The sequence below is a fragment of the Ochlerotatus camptorhynchus genome, unplaced genomic scaffold (genome assembly GCF_037179485.1).
Source record: "Ochlerotatus camptorhynchus isolate MF236.1 unplaced genomic scaffold, CSIRO-AGI_Acam_v1.1 ptg000361l, whole genome shotgun sequence".
NCBI classification, from domain to species: domain Eukaryota; kingdom Metazoa; phylum Arthropoda; class Insecta; order Diptera; family Culicidae; genus Ochlerotatus; species Ochlerotatus camptorhynchus.
In genome coordinates this window covers 14477559-14496460 of record NW_027040849.1, presented here as the reverse complement: position 1 = coordinate 14496460, position 18902 = coordinate 14477559, and the positions used below count along the sequence as shown (strand labels likewise).

General features: G+C 38.4%; 1 protein-coding gene across 1 annotated transcript in view; it reads left to right on the top strand.

Moving 5' to 3' along the window:
* The window catches only part of LOC135709443 (roundabout homolog 1-like), a 380698-nt gene that overhangs the window by 93262 nt on the left and 268534 nt on the right, over nucleotides 1–18902 (top strand). The window lies entirely within an intron of this gene.

Here is an 18902-nt window from a genome sequence, read left to right as displayed (position 1 = left end):
ACGATTCCCTGATGACTAGAAGATCTAGAAATGCGAGTTTCCCGTCTTTTTCTACCTCGTGAGTGAATTTGATATCCTTGTGAATTCTGTTGATCTTATCAAAAATTTGTGGAAGAGCTTTCCGTTTAACTACGTTGAAGATATCGCCAACAAACCTCCACCAACGGTTTGGTAATAGTCCTTTCTCCTGCAGGATTGCCTCCAAGTTGGCCATGAAAAGTTCACACAAGAAGGGGGATAGGGGGTTTCCCATTGGGGCTCCTTTCGTCTGCTTGTAGAAGTTACCTCGGAAAGAGAAGTAGTTCTCTTCCATACAAAGGCGGGTCAGCTCAAGGTACGTCCGAACCTTGTTTCTCCATGCTGCATCCTCTCGTTGTGTTAATAGCCAGTCCTCTAAATGGTTGATCGATTTCTTGACCGGTACGCTGGGAAAAAGAGCTGTGGCGGCGAAAGATACCATAATCTTGTCCTCGTTGATATCTCCTGAAGATTGTAGTTGCTGGGCGAACTCCTGGGTGTTACTAACTGCTTTACTCTGGAACTGATTCGGCACTCTGGAACCCTGTGACTAGCCACTTCGCTAGTTTGTGGGTGGGGGAACCAACTGCAGACAGGATCTCTCGCATTTCATTTCCCGGTTTGTGGACTGTGGGGAGAGTTTTGATCCTGGGTAGAATGGGATTGGGTTCCCGTAAAAAAATGTTTTTGTTTAAAATTTAGAAAAAAGTGTAATTATTTTATATTTTTGATATCTTTTCTAATATTTTTATATAAATCAAAACGTACCTTTTTTTTTGAATTGGTGCACTTCCCTATAAGGTATTTCCCTTAAATTTAGTCCAGACTATTGGAGCAGTTAGTTTAGAGATCTATAAGCGTAAGTTTAGAAAAATTCATGATAGTTCTATGGTGTGCTGAAAAAAAAATCGAGAACCCTTAAGATGTTCCGAGAATTTTAAAGAATTTCAGAAAAGTTTAAAGGTGTTTGCGAACCTGTCATTCATTTCAGAGCAGGACCGAGATCTTCTATAGGATTGAGAGCTTCAGGGAAGCTCCGAGAACATCACGACAGAGGGGCGACCCCAGCGTAGTGGTTAGCATCCATTCCTCTCATGTTAAGTCACGAGTTCAAATCTCACCCGGACAAGTCACGGATGACCCAAGAACATTAAAGTATCTATAATAACTATAATAATAAAAAAACATCACAACATATCAGAGAATCAAAGGGCAGTTCAAATAATAATAAAGGGAGAAATATTAAAGAAGTTTCGAGAAACTCAGGGAATTTCCAGTTGATTAGAGAACATCGACGAAGTACCATCAATTAAAAAATATGCGAGAACTTTTAGCAAGCACAGATATCTTCAATAAATTTACAGTGAAGATAGTAGATAGCTTCATGTTCCGAGTACAGCTGCAGAACAATCCCATTAACTTAAGGAAATTTAGAGCTCCATGCAATTATGGGATCTGAGAAAATTCTATGATTGATCCGGAAACTTCAGAAGCGTCAGGGAATTATAAATATATATCATAAAATATGCCGGAACATTAAACAAATTTATAAAAATTCAGGTAATCATAGATAACTTTAAGAATAACCACATAAGCTCAGGGAAAATTAGTAATTTAAGGACAAGCGCCTCGAGCTCTAATAAAATATTCAAAACTTGAGGAAAATTGTGGGAACTTCAAGGCAATTCAATTAATTTTCATAAAATTGCGAGTTCTTATAAAAAACACTCTGTGATTCAGGGCAGTCTAGAGAAGTTAGCAGTTAGAAGTGAATTAGTGTCGATAATTTACGGACAATTCCATGAACTTCAGAAAAATCTTGAGAAATTTGGTGGAATTCATAGGACTATATTAATCAAAGCTCAAATATTATATTCATACTGTACTGGACATATTTCAGCATGTAAGATGTACAACAAAAATGAGCTGTGTTTGTTCACATCGACTGATACTGAGTGGTTGCGGTACAAGCATATATCGGCGATGATAGACGATTGTTGTGTATCAGAGAACGCTTGCGCAAAAAGACTGGGAACGGATTCGAAACTCAAATGTCATTAGCCAAATACATCCCTAGACCATAGGTTCACCGTTGTATAATTGGCAATGTACCCGTGTACTGAATGGGAATTGTGGGTTCAAATCTCACCGGTGCCCTTAGATTTTTCCGCAAATTTTCTCACACACACGTCTCTTACCGACGGTATGTGCTTACCTCTCAGTATGTTCAAACTTTCTCATAAACAATTAAAATTAAATTAAATTGACTGCAAAGTCGCAAAACTGTAAATCAAAGTAAAAAAATATTAATTAATTAAATTTGATTCCAAGTAAATTGCGGGAGCTTAACAAATATCCATAAATTTCAAAAATAATCTACTTAAACTACACAGTAGTGCACATATCTTCAGAAACATTTCAAAAACTTCATAGAAGTCTATCAAACTTAAGGGAAGATCCAAGAATTTTAGGGAGATCCCATATTTTCAGAGAGCTTCAAAGATGTTAAGAAAATTTTTGAGGTCTTCACATAAGTTTAGAAATTCACGGAAGCTTATAAATTTTTATGACAGTCTCAATAAATGCAGGGCAGTACAACAAGCATCATGAGAGCGGCAAAAAATAGAGACGATTCAAGAACTTCAGGAAAGGACAGAGAACCTCAATGCAGTACCGTTAACATTAGTAAAATTACATAAATTTCAAAATTGTTCCAAGATCTCCAGCAATTTTTAAAACTTTAGAAAAGATCCATGATCTTTAGAAAAATTGAGGAAACTTTAGGATGTCGGGAAAAGATCAAAGAACTTTGATAATTTGTTGAGAAGATTGTGAGCAACTTCAAAACAAATCGAAGTCAGGTTTTAAAACTTTAAACTTTAGGAAAGTTTTGGGTCCTTTCAAGTAATTCTGAAGACACACATTTGATTCAACAGCGTAATATTTTGCTCTCAGTTTTGCTGTTAATCCATACACAGTGAGACCCACTGGAGTAATCAAAAGAAGTTACATCAGTCCGCATCGTGCTCTCTTGCCGTGCGGATCTATTTGCTTTTTGCTGAAGGAAGTGTTACTACTACCTAAAGCTACAACAAAATTTAACAGCACTTTTCAGTGCTCAACCTGTAAAAATTTTCTACCTTGTTCAACTCTTATTCCTCTTCGATCCTTGTTTGGACCCTACCCGAGGTAATCCTTCTTGGATATCGATTTGGAAAATTCCTCTTCGATCCTTCAGATTCTTATAGTAATCTGCTTGGAAGTCGATTTGGATAAAAATTTACTGCCGCCATGGCGCCTAAACGCAAAAGAAAGGGGCAAACTCTTGACCCCCCTTCTGATGAAATTAATTTGAGTAATCAATTTGATTTGCTCACGGATGATGAGAATGATCCATCATCCAAGAAAAATTCTAGTAAACTTTCCCGGCTTAATGCCAAGAAGGAAAAGATTCCCCCTATTGTGATAACCACTACCGATTTCCATGCTCTTCGCATGGAACTTTTGAATTTCGTGAAAGTTAAGTTTTCACTACAAATTGGACGTCGGGGTGAATGCCGTGTATTGGCTGAAACCTTGGACGGATTTAAATGTCTTCTCAAGTATCTTACTGAGAAGAAGCACAAATTTTTTACTTACGACACCAAAACTGAACGTGTGTTCAAGGTTGTCATGAAAGGACTGCCCAGTGGTGAATCCCTGGATCAGATCAAAGATGAACTGGCAAAATTACTTGGAGTTGTGCCACTCCAAGTAATCAAAATGAAAATGAAATCCCGTCCTGGCGATTCGCGCAACGGGATTTCTAATGATTTTTATTTAGTTCACTTCAAGTCTAGTGAACTAAACAACCTTAAGGCCTTAGAAAAAGCTAGCCTTATGCTCCATGTCCGAGTGAAGTGGGAACACTTCAGGAAGACTGGAGGAAATTTCCAAAACCTCACCCAGTGCCGTAAGTGCCAGGGATGGGGTCACGGAACTAAAAATTGCTACATGCCAGCTAAATGCATGAATTGTGGTGATTCCTCTCACGCAAAGGACGACTGTCCTGTGAAGGAAGATCCTAAGAAATTTAAATGTTCAAATTGTGGTGAAAACCACAAATCCAATTTTTGGGAATGTAAGACTCGCAAAGCGATCCTACAATCTCGTTCTAACCGTCAGGTAGGAAACGCTCCACGTTTCCGACCAGGTACAAATTCCTCTGCTGTTAACAACGGTCAGCGAGGAACAAATTCTACATTCGTACCCGTAGGTACAAATATCTCCCCTGCTTCAAATGTTTCATCTGTACCTACTCCCCTCGCTGCTAACAATGTTCAGCGAGTTAATGGAGCTACCTATGCTGCTATTGCAGCGGGTAGAAATCAAAATACTAACCAACGTTCTAATGGAAATTTTGACAATTTTGACTTAGGAAGCATTACTGCCCCCAAAATGGAATTTTTACAGAATTCATTAATTGACATGATTTCTGATATGCTTAAATCTAACTCCATGTTTGATGCTATTCAAACTGGAGTAAAATTTGCAAATAATATTGTCATGACTTTAAAATTCAGTAATGGATTTTAAAGCATTAAATATTGTAAATTGGAATGCTCGATCTCTTAAAGATAATGAAGACGAGCTATTTAACTTTTTAAGAGTTCATAACGTGCATATTGCCGTTATAACTGAAACGTTCCTTAAACCTGCCCATAAGGTTAAGAAGGACGCAAACTACTTGATTTATAGAAATGATCGTCTTGATGGACCCTGTGGTGGCGTTGCCATCATTATTCATAGACGAATCAAACATAAAATTCTTTCTTCATTTGAAACCAAAGTTTTTGAAACTTTGGGGGTTTCTGTTGAAACAAAATTTGGACAACTTACGTTTATAGCTGCCTATTTGCCATTCCAATGCGTAGGCCAGCAAAAGAATTTTCTCAAGGGTGACCTCCAGAAACTTACCCGTCATAGGTCTAAATTCTTCATTATTGGTGATTTTAATGCAAAACACCGCTCATGGAATAATGCTCAAAGCAATTCCAATGGTAATATTCTGTTTGATGATTGTTCTGCAGGTTATTACACTATTCAATATCCAAACAGCCCAACATGCTTTTCTTCTGCAAGAAATCCCTCCACTATTGATTTGGTCTTAACTGATTCATGTCAACTTTGTAGCCAATTGGTTACCCATGCTGACTTCGGTTCTGATCACCTTCCAGTAACTTTTGAAATATCCCAAGAAATAATTTGTAATCCCAACAGCTCTACTTTCAATTACCATAGAGCTGATTGGGAGCAGTATCGAACATTTATGGAATATAACTTCGATCCAAACATTCCTTTGCAAACCAAAGATGAAATTAATTATGCTCTTGAATCTCTGACTACTTCTATAGTTGAAGCAAGAGCTGCCTCAGTACCAAAATGCGAGGTTAAATTCGATTCAATTATAATAGACGATGATCTTCAGCTCTTGATCCGTCTTAAAAATGTCCGTAGGAGACAATATCAAAGAACACGCGATCCTGCCATGAAAGTTATCTGGCGGGATTTGCAAAAACAAATTAAAAAGCGATTCTCTGCCCTGAGGAACAAAACTTTTGAAAATAATATTTCTAAATTAGACCCGAGTTCCAAACCCTTTTGGAAACTCACAAAAATTTTGAAAAAACCTCAAAAGCCTATTCCAGCGCTTAAAGAAGGTGGTAAAATTTTGATCACAAATTTGGAAAAAGCTCAGAAACTTGCTAAGCAATTCGAGAGTTCCCATAATTTCAGTTTGGGTCTTACTAGTCCTATTGAGAATCAGGTTGCTTGGGATTTTCGGAATATTTTCTCTCGGGAAAATATTTTTGATGATTCCTGGGGGACTGATTTGGACGAAGTAAGGTCTATAACTAAAAAATTTCAAAATATGAAAGCTCCAGGTGATGATGGAATTTTCTATATCCTCATCAAAAAACTCCCAGAGAGTACCTTGTCTTTCTTGGTAAAATTATTTAACAGATGTTTCCATTTGGCATACTTTCCTGATAAATGGAAAAATGCAAAAGTTGTTCCAATTTTGAAGCCGGATAAAAATCCAGCTGAAGCTTCTAGCTACCGTCCAATAAGTTTGCTTTCTTCAATAAGTAAACTTTTTGAAAAGATAATTTTGAATAGAATGATGCTTCACATCAATACGAACTCAATTTTTGCAGATGAGCAGTTTGGATTTCGCCATGGGCATTCAACTACTCATCAACTCTTAAGAGTTACCAATTTAATTCGTTCAAACAAATCTGAAGGCCACTCAACTGGAGTTGCTCTTCTAGACATAGAAAAAGCATTCGACAGTGTTTGGCATGAAGGTTTGATTGCTAAATTGAAAAAGTTTAATTTTCCACTTTATATTATGAAATTAGTTCAAAATTATTTAACTGACAGAACTCTTCAAGTAAATTATCAAAATTCCAAATCTAATCGACTACCTGTTAGGGCAGGAGTTCCTCAGGGTAGCATTCTTGGGCCTATATTGTATAACATTTTCACTTCGGACCTCCCTGATTTGCCTCAGGGTTGCCACAAATCTTTGTTCGCTGATGACACAGGCATTTCCGCTAAAGGAAGAAGTCTTCGTGTTATTTGCAGCAGACTTCAGAAAAGTTTAGATATTTTCTCTTCTTATTTACAAAAATGGAAGATTTCTCCCAACGCTTCCAAAACTCAACTTATAATATTTCCACATAAGCCTAGAGCTTCGTTTTTGAAACCTAGTAGTAGTCACATAGTCACTATGAACGGAGTTCCAATTTCCTGGTCAAACCAAGTGAAATATCTTGGATTAATACTTGACCAAAAATTAACTTTTAAAGATCACATTGAGGGCATTCAAGCCAAATGTAACAAATATATAAAATGTTTGTATCCTCTTATAAACAGGAAATCCAAACTTTGCCTGACGAATAAACTTCTAATATTTAAACAAGTTTTTAGACCGGCCATGCTTTACGCTGTACCAATATGGTCTAGTTGCTGCACTACCAGGAAAAAAGCACTTCAAAGGATTCAGAACAAAATTCTGAAAATGATTTTGAAGTTGCCTCCCTGGTACAGTACAACCGAAGTACATAGAATTTCGAATGTTGAGACTTTAGCACAAATGTCCAACAAAATAATGAATAATTTCAGGCAAAAATCGTTGCAATCCTCAATTGCAACGATTAATTCCCTTTATACTTAGATAAGATTTAGTTTTAGTTTTTAGTTTTAAGATATCAATTGTTATACTGACATGCAGGTTAAAAAACCTGTTTAAAATACTGAATTGCCAAGACATGAACAATGTAAAAACACTTAGATATATATCATAACAATTAAGGCTGGTACGTTACTGCAGTAACTGGAGCACCTAGGTTAAAATGAAATGTAATTTATTTTGAATTTGGAACAAATAAAGAGTTAAAAAAAAAAAAAAAAAAAAGAAGTTACATCGTAGGTGAAATGGTTCTAATGTTGGCCTATGACTCTAAGAGTGGGCCCATCGCTAAAAATCTGCTATTTATCAATTGTATCTAGATGATTCGCGACATTGGGATGGTACTAATGGATATTTTTGGTTGCTATTGAAAATTTAGTCGATTGCTTAATTTTTGTATGGGCCCAAATTACATGCATTTCCCCTATGACATTACATGCATTTCCCCTATCAACTAATTTTGATTTCAATTCGACATCCAACATTGCTCGGGTGTTGCCTGTCGTCGCTGCCGGTGCCTCTCGCTAACCTCGCAAAGCCAAATTGTACGTGTGCGAGTAAATGAATACAAAATTAACGTGTTCATTATTCACATTCTAATTATGTTTTCTTTCGAACCATCAACAACGCAACGGCTCTCACGCACGCGAATATGCACTGCATCGGTTGTTGAGGTTGACCATGCCACCACCACTCGAGCTCGAGGTGTTGATTTTACTATTATCGCTGCTACTTGGCTGTTTTTGTGAGCGGGTCTATTTTATTTTTTATTTTTTGTTTCGTTGGATGACCAATTGAGGTAATCGTGAATAAAAAGAAAATTAGTGTACTTTTGCTTTTGTTGTTAGGTAATTCCATCGTCGTCGACGACGATGATTGGAGTCGGTGAGACGACGCATAAGCTTGTGTGGATAACGATGTTGAAGAAGATGAAGAGGTGTTTGGGGTCAGCTGATTTGGTTTTGTATGAGGACTTCTTCTGGTCGGTTGGACTCTTTGACATGGATTGTGAGGTCCTTAATTGCAGATGAAGTGATTGTCCATTGTTCTTGTTTTTATCGAGGGTACTTCCAGTCACGTCTTGGACAATCCTTGAAAGCAGTAAATTGGTCTTTGAGTCATTAGGACTTGATTGCGTTCACTTTGCGTTAAGTGTGCTTTTTACATTGTACGAGCTCATAGAAGCACTTGAGAATGTAAGACAGAGTCAACATCTACTGAGGTATTCGAGTGATTTCCCACGTCTTCAGCGAACTGTGAAATTGTATCACAGCTCCCTGGCAAAGAACTGGTTCGGATTAAAATAAGTTCCTAAAATTCAGAATTCTACTTTGGATTTGCCACCACATTCTCTTGAACACTCCATTTCGGTAGCAGTGATTAATTAGAATTTCAAATCAGAACTGAGCTAGCCTTTTGATCACCTCATGATACCACTCTCAAATTTCCTAAGAAGCGAGGAGCTTCGGCCGAAAAAAAAAATTCTTTCTGCCTGAATTACAATTTTGATTGCTTATTCATTATTTTTTTTTTCCCTGCCTCTGTTTCGCAAGGCATTCCACGAAAAATAAACAATGCTAGATCAAAAATTCGACTGTTTGGCAAGCTGATGAAAAGGCAAACAAGCAAACTGACTGCCTTGATTCTCCCGTCGTCCAAACTGCAGAGCGCGCCAATGTGGCTTAACATCTGTAAATCATAAAATAAGGCCAAAGCGAAAGTGAAACCTTTTGCAACATAACGAGCGTGATGCCCTTTATGTCTCTTCGGCTGGTGCTGCTGCTCCATTATTGGACGACTGACGACGTGATGTTTGATGATGGTTAACATATGGCCTCAATTAGCCGATAGTCGTCGTTGCTGGGTGCAAGCCACGGGTCTGTGCCAGAAAAAAAATATATAGTTCAACTTGGGTTTTTTTATCGGGTTACAGTTTGATGTTTCAACTATAGTTTCACCACTTCTAAAATGCTTGGAAATCAAAAGTTTAAGAACCATGTCAAGTGCGTGTGCCTGTTAACGAAATGTGGGACGGAATCGTCCAATTCTTGTCGACTTGATGGCGGTCAGTTCTTAGAAAAGTTCGACGAGGAGGTAATTTTTCACTAGTAACTTGTTCGCCTTATTTCGTTTTTATTTTATGTTTTTAGTTTGACGATGTACCACATAGAGCGGGCTGTGGCAGTGCTTGATGTAGCACTAATTATACTCGTAACATAACAGCATGTGTTCCATGAAATTGGAGACACCCGAATACAACATGGGGTTGGGTAATGATAGCTTTCAGGGTTGATGGAGCTGTAGAATGGTGGTTCACTAGAATTCGTTTAGTGTATATAGGGGATCAACAAGCGGTTTTTTTTTGACTTGGTCGTCACCAAGTAGTTTGATGAAAGGATATCTGGAACTGGTCTGGATTATTTATAAGATTCAATATTCTTGTTACGAAAAGCTCTTTTGGAAGCAGTAGATTGATCAAGTAAATGTCGAATTTAAACCTCTCTTTTGAATCAGGACCTAACCCTGACCTTCTGCTATCGATCGTGATGAACTAGTCTACGGCTAAAAATCACGATGGCACGGTACACAAATTACGTATCGCAAATGTTCCGGATGTTAAAACACTGGCTGACTCTCCCACCCTTCTTTTCAAAATTGAATAAAATTCACAAATAACAGTTTGAAGCGTTTTCATTCGGGCAAGGTCAAGAAAACGATGAAAAATTCAAAGCAAAAGGAAATCGAGCGTCGGCCCACATCGGACTCAAGTAGTCTTCGATAGTAATTACTGGAAAAGTACCAGAATCATCCACATCAGCTGTAAACTGTAGTTCCGTATCAGAATCTTCGTCAGTCCAAACCGGGTCACTGTTTTCCATCACTAGCACCTCCATTTCTCGCTTTACAACTGCCTATTTGGTGTCCTGACGTTTTCCAATGACTCCAATTTTGTGAAGCTTCTGATGTTCCTTGATCATGACTATGATGCGAAATAAATGGAACATGTTTTGCAAATCCTGCTTTTCAAAAATGGCTGCTGAAATGGGCAATAGGTGTCATACGGAAGTTCCTTATATGCAAAAAGCGATTTCGGAAGAATTTCGAACAAACAGCGACGGAAAAGTAACGTTTGTTGGGCTTGGTTCTTACAATCCATCTGGCGTTTGACTGAGAGGAACAGGAGCTGACATAAATTGGTGTTGGGAAACACGGAAGTAGCTACTCCGTGGTTCTGTGCTGCAGCTCCTATCGTTACATTTTACGACTTACTGTGATGTCCTTACATGTTGAGGAAACCACTCGGCTGAGTAACCTGCTATTTCCGATTCGTCGATTTGAGAGTTATACACTTAGAAAAAATCATGTCTGAGAGTGACATAAGGCTTGTACTCGAAAAAAATGCACCATTTTTATCCATGCGTTACTTTTTTATCCGTGGGTAAAAAATTGATGAAAATCTGCGTATAACTAGTTTGGAGTGAATTGTTTACATGTGCAAAATTTCATAACAATCGGTTCAGTGGTTATTGAGATGTCATCGAAACAAGAAGAAAATCCCCGGAGAATTTTGCGCGCCGTCATGGAAAATCCGGCTGCGACCATGATATGGATCGGAAGACAACTGGGAATCACCCATACAACTGTGTCTCGAGTGGTAAAATCGTTTAAGGAGTCCCAGACGACCAAGCGGCGGGCTGGAAGTGGAAGAAAATCGAAAACAGCTGACCCTGTAAAGGCCCGGAAGGTGTTGGATTATTTCAAGCGTAAGCCGCTCTGAGGGCAAAGTGTTTCGTCTGGTTCGTTCAGCAAACCATGAAATGAGCTGGGCTTCATGTATTCAAGGTCCGGAAGGCCCGAACTGGCGTGATCAACAAAACACGGCGGCCAAATCCCGCGCAAGGAAGCTGTATCGAGAGTGGTTAACGAAACCGATGTGTGTGGTTATGGATGACGAAGCCTACATCAAGGCAGACGCAAAGCAGATATCGGGGCTGGAGTTCTACGTTGTCAAATCACGGTTTGATGTTCCGGAAGACATAAGGAAGAAGAAAGGGGACAAATTCGCCAAAAAATACTTGCTCTGGCAGGCCATATGCCAATGCGGTAAACTGAGTAAACCGTACATCACAATGGGTACCATCAACAGCGAAATTTACCGCACCGAGTGCCTTCAGAAGCGTCTGAGACATTATTTGGGCTGGACCTGGCATCATGCCATTACGCGCGATCGACGTTGGATTGGTACAGAGACAATAACGTTGTTTTTGTACCAAAAACCGCCAACTCCCTAAATTCACCAGAGATTCGTCCGGTGGAAAGATTTTGGGCCATAATGAAGGCCAAAGTTCGAAAATCGTCCAAGGAGTTTAAGAACGAGCTAGAGTTGTAGAAAGAATGGATGAAAGTGACCAAAAAGGTCGGCTCCACCATTGAACAAAATGTAATGAGGGGTCTTTAGGGAAAGGTGCGGGCTTTCAGCGATGGAAAGGAAATTGAATAAAGTAATTATGCCGAAACATAATCCATATGTATTAGTTCATTCCCTGAAAGTTTCAAGAAAATCCGACTTAAAATAAATTTTTGGCGAACACTTTTGTCTGGTGAATTTTTTTAATCGAGTACAGGCCTTATACGAGCGTCAATTTTGACATAAATTTGAGTCATAACAGATGTGAAATATAGGTCAATCAAACGTACTTTTCGTCGAGCAACGAAATTTTCAGTCTCGGAGCACTTAATATTCAGCAATCGACTAAATATTCAATAGCGACCATTAGTATCTAGATGAAATTAATAAATATCAGATTTTTAGCGATGGGCCCAATCTTAGATCCATAGGCCAACTTTAGAGTAATTTCCCCCATATTTCAAATAAAAAAATGTGTATGTTCATAGAAATCTACTCACTTTCGGTAAAAATGGAACTACTCTAAAGTGAGTAAACCCAAGTAACTCACTTTTGAGTAATTATTGCTTTTTTTCAAATTCAGAGTAACTTCTACTCAGTTCTGGTTTTTGGAAAATTAGCAAAACTGAGTGAATGTTACTCAGTTCTCGTAAAATTGATCGGTTTATAAGTAATTTGAATTGACATCTAAAGCATGTGAAAAAATAAACATCATAGGGGAAATGGCTCTAATGTTGCCCTATGGATCTAAGATTGGGCCCATCGCTAGAAATCTGTTATTTATGAAATCTAATCTAGATGAACGCGTCATTGGGACGGTACTAATGGATATTTTTGGTCGCTATTGAAAATTTAGTCCATTTCTAAATTTATGAATGGGCCCAAATTAGAGGCATTTAGGCCGACATTACATCCATTTCTCCTATTTATTAAAAGATAAAATAATAACATCGAAGCTACATCCCGTTACATCGATCACAGAATCAGTTCAAAGAGCAAGAATGTTGATATGAGGTGTATTTGTATTTATGAGGTGTATTTAAAGTAATGCTGGCGATTGAACTGTTCCAGATATTGAGATCATACGAACGTTTCCCAAACAAACACAATCAGTGTTGGCTAAAATCAAGATCAGAAAATCAAAATCAGCTATCTTTCAAGATCAATATCACCTAAAATCACAGGTACCAATATCAGAAGCCATCATCACCATGAAAATCACACGTGATTTTCGACCAATATCAGCCGTGGTTTTCGATACCCAAAATCCACCAGCATCAATAACAACCAAGATCAAAATCATCGAAAATCATAGGATGATAGGTTAAATACTAGAGTTTGGGGCATTCCGAAATTCAAGGCAACATTCCGGATGAAATTGAAATTGACTTCTTGCCGCAAGATTTCACCAATACAACGTTGCTAGTGTAGCCGTGTAAAATCGATTTGTTTATTATTTTCAACCACGAAATCAGCTGTCAAAGTGTTCGACTTGACAGCGGTTTGTTTTTTATTTTCAACCAGTAAAATTCTTGTATTAGTGAAACTGCTCACTAATACTAAAGGTGGTAGAGAACTCTATGGTGGCTTCCACAAATCCAAGATGGCGGCCCCCGGACAGGGAATATGCATCTAAACCTATGCAATATGGGTATCTACGGAATAGGCTCGATAAGTGGAAGTGGGAAATTGACATCCGCTGCCATTTTGGAATCGAATATGGTGGATCAAAATCCAATATGGCGGCGCCGGACAGGGAATATGCATCTAAACCAATGCAATATGGGTATTTGTGGAATGGGCTCGATTAGAGGAAGTGGAAAATTGACATCCGCCACCATTTTGGAATTCAAGATGGTGGACCAAAATCTAATATTGTGGCCCCTGGAAAGGGAATATGCATCTAAACCCATGCAAAATGGGTATCTACGGAATGGGCTCGATAAAGGGAAGTGAAAAATTGACATCCGCCGCGATTTTGTATTCCAATATGGCGGACCAAAATCTAATATGACGGCCCCTGGACTGGGAATATGCATCTACACCCATGTAATATTGGTATCTACGGAATTGGCTCGATAAGGGGAAGTGGAAAATTGACAACCTCCACCATTTAGGAATTCAAGATGGTAGACCAAAATCCAATATGGCGGCCTTCGGGCAGGGAATATGCATTTAAACGTATGCAATATGGGTATTTATGGAATGGGCTCGACAAGGGGAAGTTGAAAATGGACAACCGCCACCATTTAGGAATTCAAGATGGTGGACCAAAATCCAATATGGCGGCCTTCGGACAGGGAATATGCATCTAAACCCATGCAATATGGGTATCTATGGAATGGACTCGATAAGTGGAAGTGGGAAATTGACATCAAGGTTGCAAAGACTCATTTCAGCTAAAACAATGTTTTTCTAAATTATGAAATAATTAGATGCCATGATCAAATTTTGAATTGGTAGGATACAAGAAGAGGTTGCAAAGAATGTGTTTGACATATTAAACCTGTTTATTTCACTTCATGAGAGTCACAATCAGCGATTTTTCACAAACTCACTCACTCACTCAGCGATCAGCAAATCGCTGATTGTGACTCATAGAAAGCAAAATTTACAGGTTTTATGTTTCCAACGCATACTTTGTAACCTCTTCTTGTATGTTACAAGTAAAACATGCCATCATACCATCTTTTGGTTTTATTATTCCGAAAAACATTATTTTAGCTGAAATGAGTCTTTGCAACCTTGATTGACATCCCCTGTCATTTTGGAATTCAAGATGGAGGACCAAAATTCAATATGGAATGGGCTCGATAAGGGGAAATTGAAAATTGACATCCGCCGCGATTTTGGATTCCAATATGGCGGACCAAAATCTAATATGGTGGCCCCTGGAAAGGGAATATTCATCTAAACCCATGCAATATGGGTATCTACAAAATAGGTTCGATAAGAGGAAGTGGAAAATTGACATCCGCTGCCATTTTGGAATCCAAGATAGTGGACCAAAATCCAATATGGTGGCCCCTGGACTGGGAATATGCATCTAAACCCATGTAATATGGGTATCTACGGAATGGGCTCGATAAGGGGAAGTGGAAAATTGACAACCGCCACCATTGAGGAATTCAATATGGTGGACCAAAATCCAATATGGCGGCCTTCGGACAGGGAATATGCATCTCAACCCATGCAATATGGATATCTACGGAATGGGTTCGATGAAAGGAAGTGGAAAATAGACATCCACCACCATTTTGGAATCCAAGCCATTCCTCCCATTAACAGCCTAAGTCCTGCGCATCAACTTTTTCGTTGAAAGCATCATCGTCATTCATGTGCAATACAAATTCAGAAGTAGAATAAAAATTTTGATCGGGAGTTCAGCTAACTTGCCGCCGTTCACAACGCTGGCTGGATCAAAGTTGCCGAGCCGCTTGTTCGCACATTGTAACTACTAGCGATTCGATCACACTCACCCACACTGAACGAAAACATCCGCAATACTTCGACTGATTATTGTATTGCTCGAGCCCTTTAACAATATGCTGTCGAATTTCGGATGATTTCATTTTGGTTGCATTCGTCAGCAACTGATGCGCATCCATATGGCTGACACACACGGCGCAGAAGACAACAATTTAAGGATGCTTAGCAAATAATTTAAATTAGATTATTAATACGATTGTTTACATTTCCATATTAAATAGCCATGAACAGCCATTCATCATGGATACAAAAATTACTTGTTGACAAAGGAAACTTCCTCCACCACGAAATAGACAATTTACGGTTTCCACGCTTTACCAATGTTCGTATCACCTCTGATAGCGATGGTTATGCTTCCATCTCGTTTGTCAGCTCAGAGCAAAAAATGACGTTCGATAGAATTATTTACATCATCGTTTTGTATGATTTGCGTTAACGGGCTGAACCAATACCAAATACATTTCAATTTAAGATGACTATGACATTCTGCAGAGAGCATTACGCATTCCAACTGAAGGCCGTGTCCCTTCTCATAACAATCTTCATCCTGTATTCATTTTCATTTTGCAGCGTTTGGTGGGGCAATGGGAGCGCAAATCAATCCAAAGCCGAGGATAAAGGAAGGGTAATGGCTGAATAGTCTATGCGAACCACTTGAACGCCATGGAAAGGAATTGGAGAGGTCGGTTATTGGGGGGTTTTGAGGAAGTGACACATAGTACTAGATTTGTAATCTAAAATTTAACGTGTTTCAAGACGTTTTTGACTTTGACCTATATTTATTATATATTAGTTCGTCCCAGGTGACACCTTCAAGCGACTAAAATGCTTCGCTTGGAAGTTAGTTTCCTAGCTGATTTCTAAATTATATAGGGTATATGCTCGTCCCACAAAATTACGTATGGATATGTCACAATAGAAGCACGCCACAGTGGAAACCTCGAGCCATAGTTCAAACACTTATCCCAAATCAAAATGAAGCACATATGAGATTAATTACAATACCATGTACAAAAATAGTGTTTAACATTGTTCTATGAGTAATACTTCAATGAAAACAACAATGAAAGCTTGTCACGCAAATAGAAGAAGCACTGTTTTTCACTTTCTGATATATTTCAATAGTAAAATTCCCGTGCAAACCCAAATAAATCTATCTGTGTAAAAATAAATAAAATAAGTGTGATTCGCAGAAAAAAAAAACCGCCAGTATCGCACCCAACGTCAGTGCCTATACGTAAGCGTACTACAACGCGGCTCTCAAACAAAGGAGTAACAAGTGTGATACTATCACTGCTAGACTAGATTATCATGCAGTGGTTCATCAGAGAGAGGAAGCTCATTAATCCTCATAGCATGCTCATGACGCTCTTCTGCCACGTCATGAGCCAACGATGCCGGACCTAAACCAACCGTCTCCAACGCTCCATTATGAAGCATAAGAATAGGCCCGCCCACCAACGTTCATATTAAAAACTAGCCAAGGGGAGGGATATCAATGTTCAATGAAAATCATCTGATTGCAACAAACAACCGTCATCCGCTTGCAGCTATTATTCGAAAAGGCGATTCCGATGTTTCGAATTTAATGGTCTGAGGTTTCATCCGAATAGAGGACGGTGGTTTGGTACAATGCAGTAACACAGACAATTGACGTTTTGGGCTATTGGGAGTAGATGGATTCTACAAATAAATAGTAATTCAAATCATCACCTCATTATTGAATAGTTTGAACTCTACAAGCTTCTATGAAGTATCCGGAGTATTCTTGAAGCTCACTGGACTTCTTTGAAAATCAAGATTTTTCCTAAATTTTCAAAACTTTCCTGGAATAATTTAGACATCCATGAAATTTGCGTAATTTCCCGAAGATTCCCAATATTTTCCTGAAATAAGAAAAAACTAATTAATGTGTTTTGGTGATTTTCAACTAAGTGCTCGAAATTTTTCTGAAGTTAATAGAACTGCCCTTAAATTATCGAAACTAATTCTCCAACACCTTAAAACCTTCCCAAAATTCTAGACTTACCGGATGTTTGACATACTTTGCTGATGTTATTTGAACTGCACAAAAGATCTCTGAACTTCGCTAAGTTGTCTAGACTTCCCTGAATTCCTTGGTATTTTTTAAAAGTTCCCGAATTTTCTGGTAATTTAGTTAATTTATTTATTTTTTTAGTTTTAGAAACTATCTCTTTAAAGTTGCCCATATGTTCTGAAGTCTCGGCAATTTTTCTGATATTCGTAATACTTGCCTGGTGACCCTACAATGTTTCGGAACATTCCTTAGTACAGGCATTTTTTTTTTTCTGAAATTAATGGGACTGCTGTGAAGTTCTCTCGAGCTACTCAAAACTGTCCTGAATATAATGAAACTACCGTAAAATATCTAATAATCTCTAAAATTCTATGAAGTTCTCTAAACATTCTTGAAGACTTAGGAACATCTTAACACTTCTCGCAGTTTTCTTGAAATTAATGCAACTGCCTTGATGAACACACTTAGAAAAATTGATGTAAATTTAGGTGCTCTGAGACTGACAAATACGAGCGTCAATTTTGACATAAAATTGAGTCATAATAGACGCGAAATTCAGCTCAATCAAACGTACTTTCGAACTTTTCAGTCTCGGAGCACATCATTTTACATGAAATGTTTGTTTACGTCTCATCCTTTATGTCAAAGATGGATTACGTCACGTGTAAGATTAAGTATTTCTAAGTGTGTACCTCATGTCAACCTTCCTCTCATTCTTCCTAGCATTGCAAATGATGTGAAAAATGATAATTACGTTTTGCTACCTGTCAAATCGTATGGAATATATTTTAGTACATCATCAGTTTTGTAATTGCAAATCTGAACACTAGGTGACACACATTTCAAAGGGGCGTAATTGCTATTGTAAACAATGGTTTTAGACGTAGATTTCTCGCAAATGAAAACCCACCCCTCCAAATTACAAATGCCAGCTGATACAGGAAACATTCCTCTGCGTGTTGGTGTCATTCATTTTCATGAGTGTGCTTTCATTCGCGAGAAATCGACGACTAAAGCCATTGTTTGCAAATGCAATTACGCCCCTTTGAAATGTTGGCACTGAATTGATTATCGCATATCCAGCTTTCCATGCTCGTTAAAGGCGGCCTGTTTGTATGCATAAATGTATCCTTCACTGTGGTTTTTTGACATTACCTGGATGTTCAGATTTTGACCTCTCCCTTTTCCACTCCCAGGAACAGAAGAAAATGGAACAACATACGCCCTCCAGTACACGTATTAGTGCAGAACTCGGGGTAAATTATAAGTATTAGTGCAAGAAAACCTTTGAATTTACCCAAATTAGCTTATTGTGAGCTTTCAACTTATAGCGAATTCGTTTATTACCGGGGTTAACACCAGTTCCAACCCAGTGCGAAACCGAACTTTTTGTCAGTGTGGACCTCAACCTGAGCTAGATTTTATAAACAAAACGAGCAAACTGACGTTTGTCAGAAAACAAGCAGATACCCGATCCAGGTTGGAACTGAATAATAAACGAACTCGCTATTAGTGTTCCAGATGCACTTCCACAGATATTAATTGAGAGCTTCCAATGCCTGCACCATTTTTGCATTAGCATAATTATGTGGCAAGTAAAATCATATTCTATGCTCAAGAAAGTCAAGACTTTTTCCAAGCCGAAAAATTCCTAGACAGACCGGGAATCGAAACCAGCCACCTCCAGCATGGTCTTCCTTTGTGGCTGTATCTTT